At 43.3% G+C, this 15,854-nt stretch overlaps 1 protein-coding gene across 1 annotated transcript in view; it reads right to left on the bottom strand.

Moving 5' to 3' along the window:
• LOC309604589 (regucalcin) overlaps positions 1 to 7,513 on the bottom strand; it is a gene marked incomplete at its 5' end in the record, with an annotated part of 71,383 nt that extends 63,870 nt beyond the window's left edge. The window contains one exon of the mRNA XM_082338037.1: positions 7,459 to 7,513. The remainder of the gene's footprint in view (positions 1 to 7,458) is intronic.
• Between the last annotated feature and the right edge of the window lie 8,341 nt (positions 7,514 to 15,854).

The raw sequence follows: 15,854 nt of genomic DNA, 5'->3' as shown, positions 1-15,854 counted from the left end.
GCGCCATGTCGCCGGAGGGAAGCCATCACAGCTCTCGTTTCCTCAAGCCAGTGTCACACAAACCAACCACCTCTTGTCAGGCTGTTGGAAACTCCGCAGCAGCTAACCGATGCCTGAAGGAAACCCCCAGCAGGGAAGGGATAGCTTGCGTACAGCCCTCTAACTACGCGCATGCACCAAGCGCCACGGAAAAGCGCCTACCCCGGCTGCGCGCTCAGGGAGTTCGCTCCGAAGAGCGCTCGGCAGGGGGGACGCAGTTACTGATTGCGTGTTGTCTGTTTTACAGGGCTCCCTCAGGAGAAAACTTGTACCTGACATTAACTCTGAGGCATCTAATAACCAAGGGGCAAAAGAAAAAAAAAAAAGAAAACCAACCCACAAGCCCATGTGTACTTACTCAAAGACGAAGCTAAGGACAACGTCCGCTTTGATGAAAGACTGGTGCGGACATAGTGCTACTGAAAACGGACTAGTACCAGCTCATCGCACCCAGTGCTCAGCCGGGTAAACAGGGAGCCGGCTGCCTGGGAGCTCCCCCAGGGGGTTCGACACCCAAAGATGGCCACGTGCGCTGCATCTGCAAGGAGACTGCAGTCACGGGCGTGCCAAGTGCCGGTGAGAAACAGGAGCAGCACGCACACGCTTCACCAATATGACTGAGCAGAAAAGCCTCAGAGAGCGTTTAGCTGGGCTTTCTATTTTAAGAACTGGTATGATTCACATTACCTTGGCTCTAAGTGTTTTGCAGTCTTTACCGTACCTACTCTCATGATAAGCTCCTGTTAAGCAAGCACTGAAAGCCCTGACATTTCAGAGCTGCGGCGCGGAGCAGCCATACATCACGCGGGGAGCCCCCGGCAAAGCAGGCAGCTGCATCCAGGTCTTCCAAGCGCATATCCAGCAGCCGCGCTACTCGCTGCCCCTCCTGCTGATGCACACGCAGAGTCGAACAGAATAAAAATCCCTGTGATGCACTAAGTCATTAAGTATTGTTGTGCTCTTGTACAGCGATGAAATTGCACCACAGCAAGGGGAGGTGGTGGTGGTAAAAAAAAAAAAAAAAAGAACCAAAACCAAAACCCAGACGCATCACTACTTAATTGAAAATCAGGCAATAACTAGTATTACACTAGTTCAAGTGAAGCTGCCACTTTGCCCTATCTGTCTGATGCTCACAGCAGTTGCCCACTCGTATCTGTTTCACTGCTCTCCAGCTGTACTAATGCCTGCTTTCATGACAAAACACAGGTAAGGAACTAGTATCACAGGTAGGAACACAGGCAGGAAACATTATCAAAGGAAGGAAGGATCTAGAAACGTATGCACTATTCGGGATTAAGAAAAACAACTCTTCTATTAATAGCACAGGCAACAGATCTCATATCCTACAAGATACTCGCTTAAAATAATCAGTTAATTTTTTGGTACTTGCTAATAAAGTATGTTTCATTGTTCTTGGTTTGTTTTTTTCTACATCTCAAATAATAAAAGAATCAACAACAGCAGCCTGCATTAAATGTTTTATCTGTTTCGACTCATTTATTTCTTGCTTATAATGCTTTGAAGAGGCTAACCGCTTTGCTGCAAAGTTTTGCATCACTAACAAAACCTAAAGGATTGCAAAAGACAGAAAAATCAAGTTGTGTCTTTATATTCTACTTAAAGGATAAGGGAAGCAAGAACACAAATATTTTCCTATAGAAAACATTAAGTTAATAATTTCTTTCCTCATCTGACAAGAAATGGTTTTCATTTACAAGTTGAAAATAAACATTCTGGATGCTAAAGCTTTCCTCAAGCAAAAAAAAAGGGCACCGAGGTGATCATTGGATAGGAACAATTAAAGGGAATGCACTGTCACAGCCAGAACTCAAAATAATATTCGGAATGTCCCAAATCATCAGTTCAATACTGACATCCTACTGCATTTTGTAGCATTTCACACGAGACACTTATATGTGGTTGCACTATTATTTTAGTTCTCCACATCAAAACATGAGCAAAAATTTACTAGAAAATTTGTTAAAGCACTTCTTTTTAGTTTAAAAAACTTTAAAAAAAGACAACAATATTTGTCTTAATAACTAATGAATTTAAATTCATTTTAATGGCCAGTCAATTAATGTTATGTGCTACAACCAAAGACACGGAAGGTTCTTTTAGTCAGACAGATTTAAAACAGATTTATAAAAACCATAAATAGGGTTTATCACCAAATTGAGGTGGGAAGACATCGTGAAAGAGATACTGTGACCACTGAAGTTTGTCCATTTTTAAAGTACAGAGCAGAGGCAAAAAGAAAAATTACTATTTTTTTCCTGTCGTAACGCAAGGTGTAGCAATGACAAAATAAATCGTGCACTTGTCCACTAGGGCTGACGCCGCCCTGGAAAGGGGAACCAAAGGATGATTGTACTTGCCCAAGGTTTCTAAAATGCCACATCTTGTTTGAGAAAGCAGTCAAGAGATGCATCCTAAAGACCACATAAGGTTCAATTTCTCATCAAACAGCCAAGGCAAAGCTGAAGTATTTATATATTTTTTGAATGAGGCAACACACTGATCAGGACTGACCATTAACACTCCTCTAAATTCCTGCTGCTTCTTCCTCCCCATTGACTAAATAAACAAGATTAAAATGAGTAAGACTAGACCACCACCCTTCTACTGTTCCTAGTGGAAAGCACGTCCTACTTGAGCTGTGCTGAATCTGAGTGAGTAAATGCAGGTGCCTTTTTTTGGCACAGGAAAAAAGGTGCCGCCCCACAGGGTGGATCACAAACAGCACTGGTACTTGAATAAGTGGAATCAGAAAGTACAGGAAAATACTATCCTCTCCATCCTATGAGGATAAGGAACTATCACAGCTGACCTTCCCAAGCTGCGGGGGTGCGATATAATGAATCTGACTCCAAAGCAAGTCCCTCTGCCCACTCTCCGCTCCTGTACTGGGAAGAAGGGAAATGCCTACAAGCTGTGGAAGTAGGGAGGTGTCTCACCACATCTTTATTCCTAGGTAAGAGCCCACAACATGCTGCAGCTGCTGCACCTGAATCCCATGCTGTCAAGAGCATTAATAAAATCTCTGCTGAGGAACAGGGAGAGAAAAGGAGAGATTATGATTAAAAATGTAACAATAAAACTAAACAAAACAAAAACACCTTTACAGCAGAGTCACTCTTATGACTCCATGATGCAATGCAAAACCTGCACAGCCAATGTGTTTTGTACATGCAACTCCATTTGGTCAGTGAGGTTTTTATAAACCTGTAAAGAAGCCTCCTTCTCTGCAGGCTCTTACCCTGCGCAGCTGCAGGGCACCGGGCAGGCCGCAGCTGCATCGGTTATCAGGGGCTCTGCAACCGAGAGAAGGCACAACTGAACCTGTGCTCAGGCCGCAGCAGAATAAAGCCACCTGAGACTCTTCTTCCACCATCCACCCCCCAGCTCTGCAACAGCAGAAGTGACCGGTTGTTCACACCGAAGCTGTGAGGCGGGAGCAGCTCGGGCACGGTCCACCCGCTCCCGGGGACGTCCCCAGAGGGGAGCCCGAGCACTGCTGCCTCCCCCAGCGCCAGCTATGGCTCCCAGTTAACACACACACAGCCGTGCCACAGTACCTGTGGGACACTTCTGAAAGGTCTTAAGATGAACGCACACACGTTAATCGAATGCCTTTAAAAATGGGGTCCTTGGGCATTCCCAAATCAGCTGTAGCAGAAACTATTGTCGGAGGAGAACAGCACGGAGAGCTGCACGTTGATACAAGAGAGGCATCCTTCTGGCAAGGCCCAAGAGCCGCAGCGACAAGCACCAATACAAGCCTGTCTGGTTTCATTTGCTACACCCACTGAGCCACATGGAGAAAGCTTTATGGATGAGCAACACCAGTAGATCACTCATTTGGGCTAAGAACAAGGGAGTATCTTCTCCCTTCCTCCGGCACCACTGGAGAAAAAGTATTTGCAGAACCTGAACCTCCAGCTACAGCTCTAAGGGAAGCGTGTCATGGCTTTCGGGTAAGAGATTAAACAGACCGAGACTACCCAGCTGAGAAAGGAGGATGCAGAAGAGAAGAGATCTGCCAACAGTGGCAAAAAGAAGTGAACAGGATGAAGAGACTACTCACTGCTTCTCATGGCCCAGAAGACCATGAAGACACACACACACATGGCCCAGAAGACACACAAAGTTATGGAACAAGCTTCAAAGGAAAGTCATTGGGGGGGGAGAAATAATCTTGTACAAAATTACTTAGAGAAACTCTATGCTACGGGATGTTGCAGGGGTTGAAAAGTAAACAGATTGAAAAGAGTTAGGCAAATGGAGGACAAGGGCTATTAAACACAATATGTCATGTCCATCTGCCGGAAATCCCCAAGTAAAAATTTTACAAGAAACAGAGTCTGTATGAGCTTTATAATGCTTTCTTTCCCTAGGTGTCCACTGTTGACCATTATCAGAGACAGTAATTGGCTTAATTCAGTAAGGGAGCTCATCTGAAACCAGACTTACTCGTAACAGTTCACCTCTGTGCGATGGGTTTTATTTTACTTTTTTAACATATCAGTTCCCAACCTGACCTCTGCAGACTAGAGATCGGATAGGTGGCCTATAGGGCCATGGTAAATACTGAAATGAGCGTGTTTATCAGACAAGATTCTGATTATGATAAGCACAACAACCAGAGATTCTGACAGTTGACTTACTGTTGCCCTGAAGAGTTTTTTAATCGCTGTTCACTGTAGAGGGCTATTTTGGTCAAAATGATTAAGTAAAAGATTAGATAATTCCCAGTGTGTTAGAGTTTATGCCTTTTTATTTAAAAATAAATAAATAAATAAATAAACATGGTGTGCAAATATAGCCTACATGCACCTTAGGGCACTATCCATTCAGGATTTTCTTTTGGAGAGCCCAAAAGAATGAAAGGAGAAACAAAAAGCATCCTGGAACAACCTGAAACATATGCATGCATGTGCACATCCACATGTGCGCACGCACACACAAACTACTGCTGCACCTCACAAACCTGTGCAAAGGAAAGAGCAGCCTCTGCCTTACCTTATTGCCTCTGGAAGCACAGGCACACCTTCTATACAGTTAACGCTTTAGTCTTAAAATCACCATTAAGCATTATTAAACTCACTGGTGAAACCTCCTGGAGTTTCATATAGCTATTAAGGAACTATTTAAAAAAAAAAAAAAAAAAGCCTGCTTTGAAACCTGTTACTCTGCCTTTTTTTCCTTGTCATTTTTAATATCTGCTACAAAGTAGCAGAGACACACCTATTTATACCTATTCCCAACTCCTGTAAGTCATGTCTAAATCTAACATGAATATCTACCAACATACATAGTTGCAAACAAATGCTTTATTGCATTTCTAGATATTGCAGTCAAGCTTGCAAAGCTATGAGAACACTAAAGAGAATGCGCTGCAAGGACTTAAAAATGGCTAGATCAACTTTAAGCTAAGGAAATTAAAAAAATAAATAAAAAAAAACAAAACAGAAAACCCAAAAGCCCACCACAAAACCAAACAGGCTGTGAGAATTTCTCAAGACCCAAAACCTTTTAAAGTATCCAAAAATCAGAATATATAATAGCTTGATGGTTAGCACTTTTACAAAGCAGGAATAACTTGAATTATAGCTTTCCCGAAGCTGACCAGTAAGACATTCTTGTAAGTGACATGTGAGTAAGCCAACAAATATTTAATACAGAAAAACACAAAAAAGTTTATGCCTATTTAATTATTCCTTTTTTTTTTCTCCCTCCAAGACTTCTGCTCTGCAGAGATTCAATCCTTTAGACTTTTAATTCCATGTCTGAAACTTAAGAATTCACTACACTTCCATTTCCTTCCATTTTTCCAAATCTGGGTAACTAGCACAGTATTTTCATGTGAATTCTTACAGGTTTATTATCTCAAATCTTTCCAAGATACACATCTGAAGTTATTCTGTCTCTCTCCTCAGTCACAGGGAAATAACCCAAAACCTGCAGCCAGCATTGTGTTACTACATGCTTGAATTCTGTAAGCTGAACTCCTAAAAACCTACTTAAACTACTTAGAAAAAAAAGTAACTGTGCTTAAACTTTTGTCTGTAAAGCCCAAACATGATTGCGATCTACCTCATCTGAGCCATTAATTTTATTAGTCAAATCTGTCTGAGGTCGTGTTTTCCAGCTGCAATGGGAAAGCACATTGCATTGTAGCCCTGCTAACAGTACAGAATCAGGTGGGAGGAGAGACCAATGCCGGTTTTGTGTAGAAAAGAATTGCTAAGCCCTGACCCCTTGAAGACAAAGGGATGGTGCAAGAGTAGCCAAGGCCAAAGCTCTATTTGCAGAAAATCAATGGGTTATGCACAATAGCAACTGCACTCAGATGTTCAGAGCCCAGCTGGAGTCTGTAGATCTGGTCTCTAAATTCAGAGTATCTGATACTGAAAGCTAGAAAAAAAAGAACACTTCCCCTACCTCCCCCCCCCCCCCCCCCCTTTTTTTTTATTTTAACAGTCAAAGCAGAAGCAAGCTTTGAACCAGGAGTCTTGAAATTGAGATGACTGCATCCCTTCTCTTTGCCACTCCCTATGATCTTTGGTAGCCAGCCAAATGGCTCAGCTTAGCGTCACTTTCCACATCAGTCCAAAAGTTGAATAAGTAATAAAACTTGCATCAGGAGAGGGCTTTATAATCACATTAGAGACATGCAACAGAGACCGGCTACCTCGGTTCACTGGACAGCTTCAACGAGGCTTCATAATGAGGTACAGGTGTTGGCACTAATTAGGAATACCCAGCTCACTGCTGACATCAGCCCCTCAAAGCAATGACTGCACTTTAATCCTTTAAGCCACATAAAAGAAAGGCAGAAAGCAGGCGGACAAAAAAAAAAATCTCTGAAAACGCCTCTGCAGAGGATTGAAATATTTTTGCTTACTTAAGGGAAAAAAATAGAAGTGTCACAAAACTGCAGGAAGTTTACTGCGAAGTATCCGAGTACGTAAAAGAAGCTAAACCTTGTGCACAACCCGAGTTTTTAATTTTAGGAAGGGTATCACCATGTACAGTATGTATTCATCACAACTATCAAAATTTATATCCAGAAAAGAAGCACAGAATAAAAAAGGAGTAGAAGCAGCACATGTAAATATTGTGGTAAGATAAAATTATTCCGTCTATGCCTACCAGCCTTCCAAGCATTACGGCGTACATCAAGATAGATTTTAACTGAAATTATTACAGGGAGTTCTGCAGGCTGGAACCTCATTGTTAACAACCTCTTTTATGACTTCCTCTCCTTTAAAAGACTTTATATTCCTTTAAAATCCACCAAGCTTTCATTTAAAAGGTGATATCTGAATGCTGAAGGTATATAGGTTCAATTTACACATTGTAAACACCAACACACACTTTTTTTTTTAAAATATCAGTTCCCCCTTCACTTACATGCCAGGTCATGAGGTAGATGTTTTCGCTTCAGCTGATGACATCACAAGCTCCTAAAAAAATGAAAGGAGTGCTATTTAGGTAGTAGGAATGACATCAGGCATTTCATGTTTGAGCTACAATTTAATTTTTGGCAAGTAAGTGAAGGGTATATTATATTTTTATTGCAATTTTCCCAAGAAAATGATACCTCTGTAATATAAACCCTTAAATTCCATAATTCTCACTTAATATATGGAAAAATTAAATGCATCAGCTGCAGGTACATATACTACAATATAAACACACAAAGTACTACAATTAAAAGTAAATTCGTAAGAATAATCTCAAAGTTGACTCTGTCATCCTCCTAACGTGAATGCGAACCAACTTTACCAATATCAACAGAACAAAACTTTAATCAGTATATTCTCTAGCCTGTTTTGGGAATACAAAACAAAACGTTCAAGTAGCTGCATGGTTATTCAGCTGACTTAAGGAGCCGATTTCTCCAAATACACTGATGCTTTCTTCCTTCTAAAGGGTCTTCTATGAACTGAGCATGCTTATAAATTCATAGGAGGGCAAATAAAAAATAAGTATAGAGGGAAAGCTCCGTGTGGCTCCTGTCTTAATTCCTCAAGACATTCCTTCAGACCTCTCCTTGACAATCCCGGATAGCTCAACTTCCCTGGCAGGGATTCTGCTTACTCACCCTTTTTAATCTAGTCCGGAGCCTTGAGCAATATTAAGTATGGGAATAGAAGGAATTTTTCCCTCCACCAACCGCCCGCATTCCCCTCCTGCAGGATCACGCACATGTACGTCTTGTGTCCTATTGTAATGGACATGGCAAAAGCATTAAAGTCGTTACACCCAAGATGAGTTGCAGCACTCCTCGGAGATGCTGTTAGACCGGGGGCTGTCCCGGCAGGCAGTCCACCCCATGGCTTAGAGTAAAAAGCTAACAAAACCAGGACCGCGACAAGCTGGGGAACAAAGTATTAGAGAGCAGAAATTCAAGTAAAAACCAAGGAACTGATAACTGCATACGCTGCCAGAAGAAAAAGAATAAAAAGGGGGAGGGGGGGATGGTAATGTCTTTCTAACTGAAATAAGGCGGTTTCTGGCCAAAGTGTCAGCACCATGCTGTAACATTTCTGCTTCTCCACCCATCTGCAGTACAAGAAAAGCATACCACCACCCATCCACTCAGGAGTGGCACAGATCCTATTACTTAAGAACTATTGTTGCTCAACTTAGGCTGTGGCATCAAAGGAAAACACTTCCTTAAAATCGGAGCCGGGCGGGGGTGGGGGGAGAAGGGGAACACACAATACGTTATAGCTCCTGTATGTTGACCTTACAAAATTTAAAAGTTTTGGCTATGCTAATTTTCTTTGATTTAAGGTTTTGTCTTTGGGTTTTTTTGTGTTTGTGTGGTTTTTTTTTTTGGTTTCGTTTTTTTGGGGTTTTTTTGGGGGGTTTTTTTGTTTTTTTTTTTTTTATTGTCCCAGTTTCCTCTTCCCATCTCCTTGACAGTCTCTGGCTATACCCCACATTAAGCAACTAATTTTAAGCAACACAAGAAGACCTGTAGATCAAAGCAGTACCGGAGCCAAGGTTGCCGAAACATGAATCACGCTCCGTGGGTTGGGTTTTTAACTTGAGATAAGCAGATACGCTCTGCTGCCGCCACCACCACCACACACACGGCCTGAAGCGATCCACAGGGTCCACGAGCAGGAGACGAAGCGCACCGGGCACGAGCATCGACGGGAGCCTCCAGACTCCATCCAGAGGGACCCAGCTCCCGCGCAGCAGAAACACGGTGTGCCGAGCCGAGAGGCGGCGCGCGGGGGTGATTGGAGGGACTCGCTTTAAAAGCCCACTCGCTGCTGCTCTGCTGCAAAACCCCGGTATTAACGCTGCCTCTACCCTCCGGCTAAGAAATGCCAAGAGCCTCACCCACAAAATGCACTGGGCGCAGGAGGGCAAGGGAAAAGATGGAGTGAAAAAAAAAATAAAATAAAATAAAAAAAATGCCTGGATCAATTTTCCAAACATGACTTCGAACAAATTTTTCTTATGAGATGTTTCACTATGGGATAATTCTTTAGTGTCCCGACTGAACTCGTTTAATATAAGTTTTCCATAGAAACACAAGCAAAGCCTTGGTTGTGGCAGCTCAAATGGCATCATTAAAATGCAACACAGCCTACAACTTTTAAGTGTGAACAAAACCACAGCTTTTGCCTCCCAGCTGAACCACAAAACTAATATATTTTTGAACTCTTCATTAAAAACACATTTGTTTGCTCAGTTAAATGCCAAGATGAACTCTGAAATACCAAAAGGTTCAGCTAAAAATCTCTTCTTTCTCTAACCCTTACGCTACACAATCATAATCTTCAGTCCTAACTTTACCTATTTCACAACAACGTACAAATATACAAAATAGCATGAAAGGTACAGCTGACCCCCACAAAATACCACTCCCCCCCCCCTTTTTGAAAGCCAGTCTAAACACATCGATTCAGAAACATTAAACTAATTCATCTCAAATTAATGATTGGGGGGCTCTTCGCTAGTAGGTAAAAAAACAGCAGAGTGCTCCCCAGCCTGGGAGGGTGCCAACCCCCCCAGCCTCCCCAGCAGCAGCAAGTTCAGGAGCAGGGTAACGAATGCACGGGAGACGCTCGCCCTCCTCTCCGCACACCCTGTGCCCACAGACCCCGCATTTCTACTCCCCGGGTGCATCTGAAAAAGCAACAGGGCAGCAACAGCAACTGTGGCACAGAGAACGAGAAAAGAAAAAAAAAAAAATTTATAGGAACTAAAGGAAAATGTAGACACAGACAACAAGACTTAGAAATGCACAGTAGCTTTTCATAAATACTGCCTGGAAACTAAGCGTCACCAGGGGAAAAAGCATCAGGAAGATTTATTTCTTAAAGTACAACTTTTAACAACAGAAAGCCATTTGGAACAAAGACCTATTTTTGCAGTTATCACTACTGTTATACTATCATTCCCTCTGTAATTTACCATAGTACTTACCAACAGCCAAGCCTCCAAAACAAGAACTGCACTGGCTGAAAACAGTGCTTCGTGATTCTCTCCCTAACCGTCCCACATGCTGCACTGCCATTTTCAAAAAAAGACGGTCACAGAAAAAAAGATCTGCCAGGGTCCTGGAAAAGGACACTGAGATAGGACCAAGAGCTCAGACTGTGCGTGACGGAGTCTCCGCAGCCTCTCCAGGCGAGCCCCTTCCACTCTGCGCAACCCTTACTGCCAGAAAGCTTGCCCCAGCACTTAAAGCACGTATCTGCCTCGACGCGCCTCAAGCCCTTTGCCAGGTCTCTCTCTGCACTGGACCCTGAAGAGATCATCCCTTTCTTCTTTACACAGTTCACTTCACATCTGAAGACTACACTTAACTCTTTTGTTAGTATGTCCTAGCCTTTTCTCCAGACTAAATAAACCCCTAAATTTCACCCTCTGCTCATAGGCCACGTTTTCTACATTTCTGATCCTTCTAGTTGCTGCTCTCCACCACCCTTTCTAGGGCTGGTTCACAAAACCACTATGAGGTTGTGATGCCCCAAATCTGGGCAAAGTCTTCCAGCTGAACCCTTCCCTACACGGAAAATACTATTTTCTTGTTACAGAAAAATGTCCTTTACTGTCATCTGAGTCGCAGACAATAATTCTATGTACAAACTCCAGTGCACTTGGCTTTTGCAACAGCGTGACCCTGTTGCCTCATGTCCTGGCCGTAAGCAGTCACTGCTGCTGGGCCCATCGCTCCCAGCCCGCAGGTGGGCAGCCGAACCCTCCCGCTGCAGAGCTGCCCCTCAGCCCCCTGCTCAGCCCCATCCGACCCCTCCTTCCAGACTCCTCCTCCGATCTGCCAAAATAACTGTAAGTTCAAAGCATCTTCTCAAATAGACACGTAGCTCCACTCAGTTTCATCCGGGTATTTAATGAGCAGAGACCTCATTCCTTCACCCACATCACTAATGGCAAATACTAATTAATACTGGATCTAGGAGAGACCACTTAAACCTCACCAAATTCGCCTGTCTTGTTTGCAGCTAATTAGTAACTGTCCTCGCAGTTTTCTAAGCAGCTGCAAACATTCCTGCGAGCATTTCACCTAATCCACATTTCCTTAGCTTGCTTCTGATAACCTGCGTTGTCTGATAACTTGCATCATCTACTGCGCAATTCCCACCTCACAAATGTCTTTCAAGACTGAATTAGAAAGCTGGTTGTGTGATGTTTCACATCTCCTTCACAATAAATAATCCCACGGATATAACAACTACTTATGTGGGAAAGGTATTAGAAAATAATTTTCAAATTTCCAATTTTTACAGACTGTGTCAGTTATCTAACACATGTAGCTAGCTCCCCATGGACTACCAGTGACATTACACGGATCTCTTACAAAAGGCAGATCAAGATTTTAATACTACCAAGACAGCATAGGAAATAAAGCCAGTAGTTTTCAAGATTATAAATAAATTACAGTATGAAGCAGGAAGGTGATGGTACTTTTCCCCCTATAGTTCCGGAAAAATCATAATAGGAACAAGTATCCAAACACCAAAACAGTATCCATTGTATTTAACTGAAGAGATACTTCCAGGCAATACTTATCCTACAGGGACCAGAAGCAGAAAAGAAAAAGCCACTAAGCTTTAAGAAAAGTCTTCTAAAATCCTTGCTAAGCATTCATAACAAACAGGGTTGGATTTTTGCTTGTAATACAAACGTGATCTGATGCTGCTTCTTCACAAGTTTCTAACAATGCTAACTACAGTGAGTACCTAGCAGCTTCTTGATTTTTACCTCTCTTCCACATTGGCCTAGTCAAAAAAGTAATTCAGAATAAATTCACAGTCTCATTGTAAAAACTTAAAGATAGTCCGTCTCACCTTAAGGTAGGTCAGAGATGCGGAAAGCATCTAGCAAAGCCTGTAACCCTCTAGCATCTTCACTTCCGTCCACTGTCACAAAAATATTTCATTACACCTTTACGCAGCAACAAGCCTATTCTTAATAATAACCAGTGACTTAGTAATTCCCAGCAACCAATTAAAATTTGCTGGGAAAACAATTTCCCACAGCGGCTTACCCCATTTTCAGACAAACAATGCAGCAGGATGTCTAGAAGGATAGGTTTCATAAGGCAACTAACAAGTAACATCAAGCCGTTTTATGAAACGCTCTGAAGTCCTGGGCCCCCAGGCACTCGGATGGTGACCCAACGCAGCAGTTATTTAGCGCATGTGTAGTGCCAGCCATTCTGCAAAACACTCAAACTTCTTATTTGTTGCTTGAAATTACTTGTTACACAATGTAATTAAGATATACATGCAAAAAAGCGAGTCGGGCTGAAACAACTGCCTTTACAGGGAAAAGCTACCAAGACCGACATACACGTGGGATTTAACTTAAACACCTAACCCAAGGTGCACACAAAGTTGTTTATATTCTTCATATACCAGTAGGATCTTAACATTAGTGAAACAAAGGCATGGGTCCGTAAGAGATCAGATGTAATGGGGTAAATTTAAGAAGAAAAAAAAAAAAGTTTAGGCTTAGCATTAAGGAAACATCCTGACAGTCAGAACTGCTGGTCCATGTCCCCAGGGGAAGGATTGGAGACTGCAGCTCTTGACGTTTAAACAAAGATTGGACAAGAGTCCTGGTAGCTGCGCTGCCAAGACAACATGCTCCGGTTCAGCGTTTCTCAAACCAGCCCGAGGGCAAGGCAGCAACACATGGGACCCGAGTATAAAGAGGGGGACTGCACAAAGCGGTTTGTTCGGCCTGTCTGCACCGAGGACTGCACATAGCCACACAGACAAGTTGCTGTGGAGCAGCAAATACCGTGCATCCGCTACTCCATAGTACACATGCATATTGCTGCGTGTTGGTGAGAGCAGAACAATCCCACGTAGCTATTCTACCCTTACCTCTCTCTTCCCTACATCAGGGGCCGAGGGATGTATACACACCGAGGGACGCTACAGCATACAGCTGCATGCAAGGACAGTTACCGCACACCAGCTCAGGTACATGCTCCTCTTTTTTCAGGATGAAATGTTAAGGGGATGTATTTCTTCAGCCTTGTGCAGGATGCTCCTCTCTCCGAAGAGTGGGTATTCCCTGTGGCAGGTCGCGTTGCAATGCAGAGGTGTAGCAGAAAGAGACCACAAGTGCACGTGGCAGAAGCCTGCAGTAGAAGAGCTAAATTGGGATACAAGTATTGGGAACTGGCAGGATGCTTCCTGAATCCACAAAGCCTGGAACGGGGTACAGGCAGATAGTAACAAATGTATTTTGGTGCTACCTACTATCAGGAGCTAGAGAATGGGGCTGTGAGCCACAGACCAGCAAAACCAGGCTATTTATGAGGATATGGAGGGGGAAAAAAAAAAAAAAAAATCCAGTTCTTGAGGAAAGGGAACACTACACGTCTTGCCGTTAGCCACAGCCTCGTGTTGGCCAGTCGGATTTTAACTGTCAACCCACCTCATTCAACTTGTACATCCTGCCCTAAACAGATGCGCTTGTGTGCACTGCCCAAAGCCGAGTGATGGCAGTACTATTGCATCCTATGCTCTGAAGGGAGGCTCAAGTGAACGTTTCAGAAGCAATAATCTAGATGACCTAGGAGCATCTTTTCCCATAGCTAATTTCCGTTATTTAATGCAACTATATTTGTGCACAGTTATGGATATCTTTAGTGGAGATCTTAAAATAAAAAGTAAAGCAGTTCACCAAGTGTGAGAACTTTGAAAGTACGGTAACAGATGTTATGTTTCTGATGGCATAGCCATGCCATTCTCATACACTCTGCAGCAAGTCCCATGACCCCACCACACACACAAGAGAGTCACAAATGCTAAAAGCAGCATCACTGTTTCTTGCTGAATCCTCCACACACTGACAGTATAAAGGACGAAGGGCCAGATTTAGACTTTGGACTGAAGTAATACCAAACTGTGCACTTCAATGCCTTCAAGTTAGATCTCTGGCTTTGAAACAACAAGAAGAAACAAACCCCTTAAGGCTTTAACTCCCCATGCAGCAAATGAAAATGCCTTTACAATGAGACTCAGAGTACCCAGCACGTTCAGGACAGCCAGTTCACACACCGAAGAGGGAACGACGCCAGCAATCTCTCCTCTCTCGCAGATTCAACTGCTGATTTGCAGCCCTGTAAACAGATACCTCTGGGAATCAGATCCCGCTTGGACCCTTCTTCCTCCTCTCCTCGCCTCACACACACTCTTCAGGCATCCCATTCAGCGTCATGTAGGCCTCAGCAGCTGCCACACCTGCAAACACTGTCCCTCATTCTGCACCTCACCTTTCCAGCCCTCCTCCCTGTCCACCGAGACTCAGTCCCAAATGCCTCCTCCCTCCCAACCCCAGCTACTGAACCCCAGGCCCTTTCCCTTGCAGGACTCTGCTGCTGCCTACCTGGAGCACGCAAGCACCCGTGGCCATCCCCACCGCTCTGCTGGAAGACCAGCCTGTGCAAGCTTTTCCTATCTACGTCGTGCCATTTGGCTTCAACCACTTACTCGCAGGATGGCCACCAATTGCTGGGTAGCATCAGGAGGAGCTCGTGCCTCAAAACACCACCAACTTTTACAAAACAAACGAGCCTGCTCAGCCTCTGTTCCTATCATGGTCAATGCAAGTATTAAAAAAACCCAAAAACCAAAAAACCCACGCACAACTGATTGATATCAGTTAGTTTACAGAAAAGATGAAGAATAATTTATGTCTGAATTGCAAGAGGAAAGCTATCTCACAGTTGGATGACAGTAGTCAAGAAAAGACCACGTCTCCCATTCTGGATACATTAAGTTGTAATGTTCACCAGTTTACAACACAGGGGTTCATACAGGCTGCAGAACACACGCTTTTGAGTTTCTTCAACCGCTCTGGGTACGAGGAATTTGAGTACTTAGAAGTAGCGTGGATAACACTGAATATCCCTGGCCTCGAAGGTGGTCTCAGTGCCCACAGAAAAATCACCCTCATGAACAGCTCACCTCATATCAAAACATTTAGTCGGTATTTAACAGAGTAATAGTCAGTTCCCAGAGAAAAAAAGAAGGGCAAGAGAAAAGTAACAGTGTTAACTTCACTTGCTCATCACAGTGATTTAAAGTACATTCAACATCCTTCATCAAACTCAGGACATTGTTATTTGTGAGATTTCATACGGAAAGGCCCCCTGTTCTTTCTTGGTCAGACATCTGATCATTACACCAGCATTCAAACTGTTACCTCCCCCTGCAAAGAAACCCCATAAATAAATAAAGCACCCAAGCTTTGCGCTTAGACCGCAAAACACAAGGCTTGGAGCACAATCAAATGACAAT

Source organism: Platalea leucorodia, assembly GCF_965183815.1.
Source record: "Platalea leucorodia genome assembly, chromosome: 2".
NCBI lineage: Eukaryota > Metazoa > Chordata > Aves > Pelecaniformes > Threskiornithidae > Platalea > Platalea leucorodia.
The sequence above is the reverse complement of the archived record's forward strand: the minus strand, read 5'-3'. Positions and strand labels throughout refer to the sequence as shown.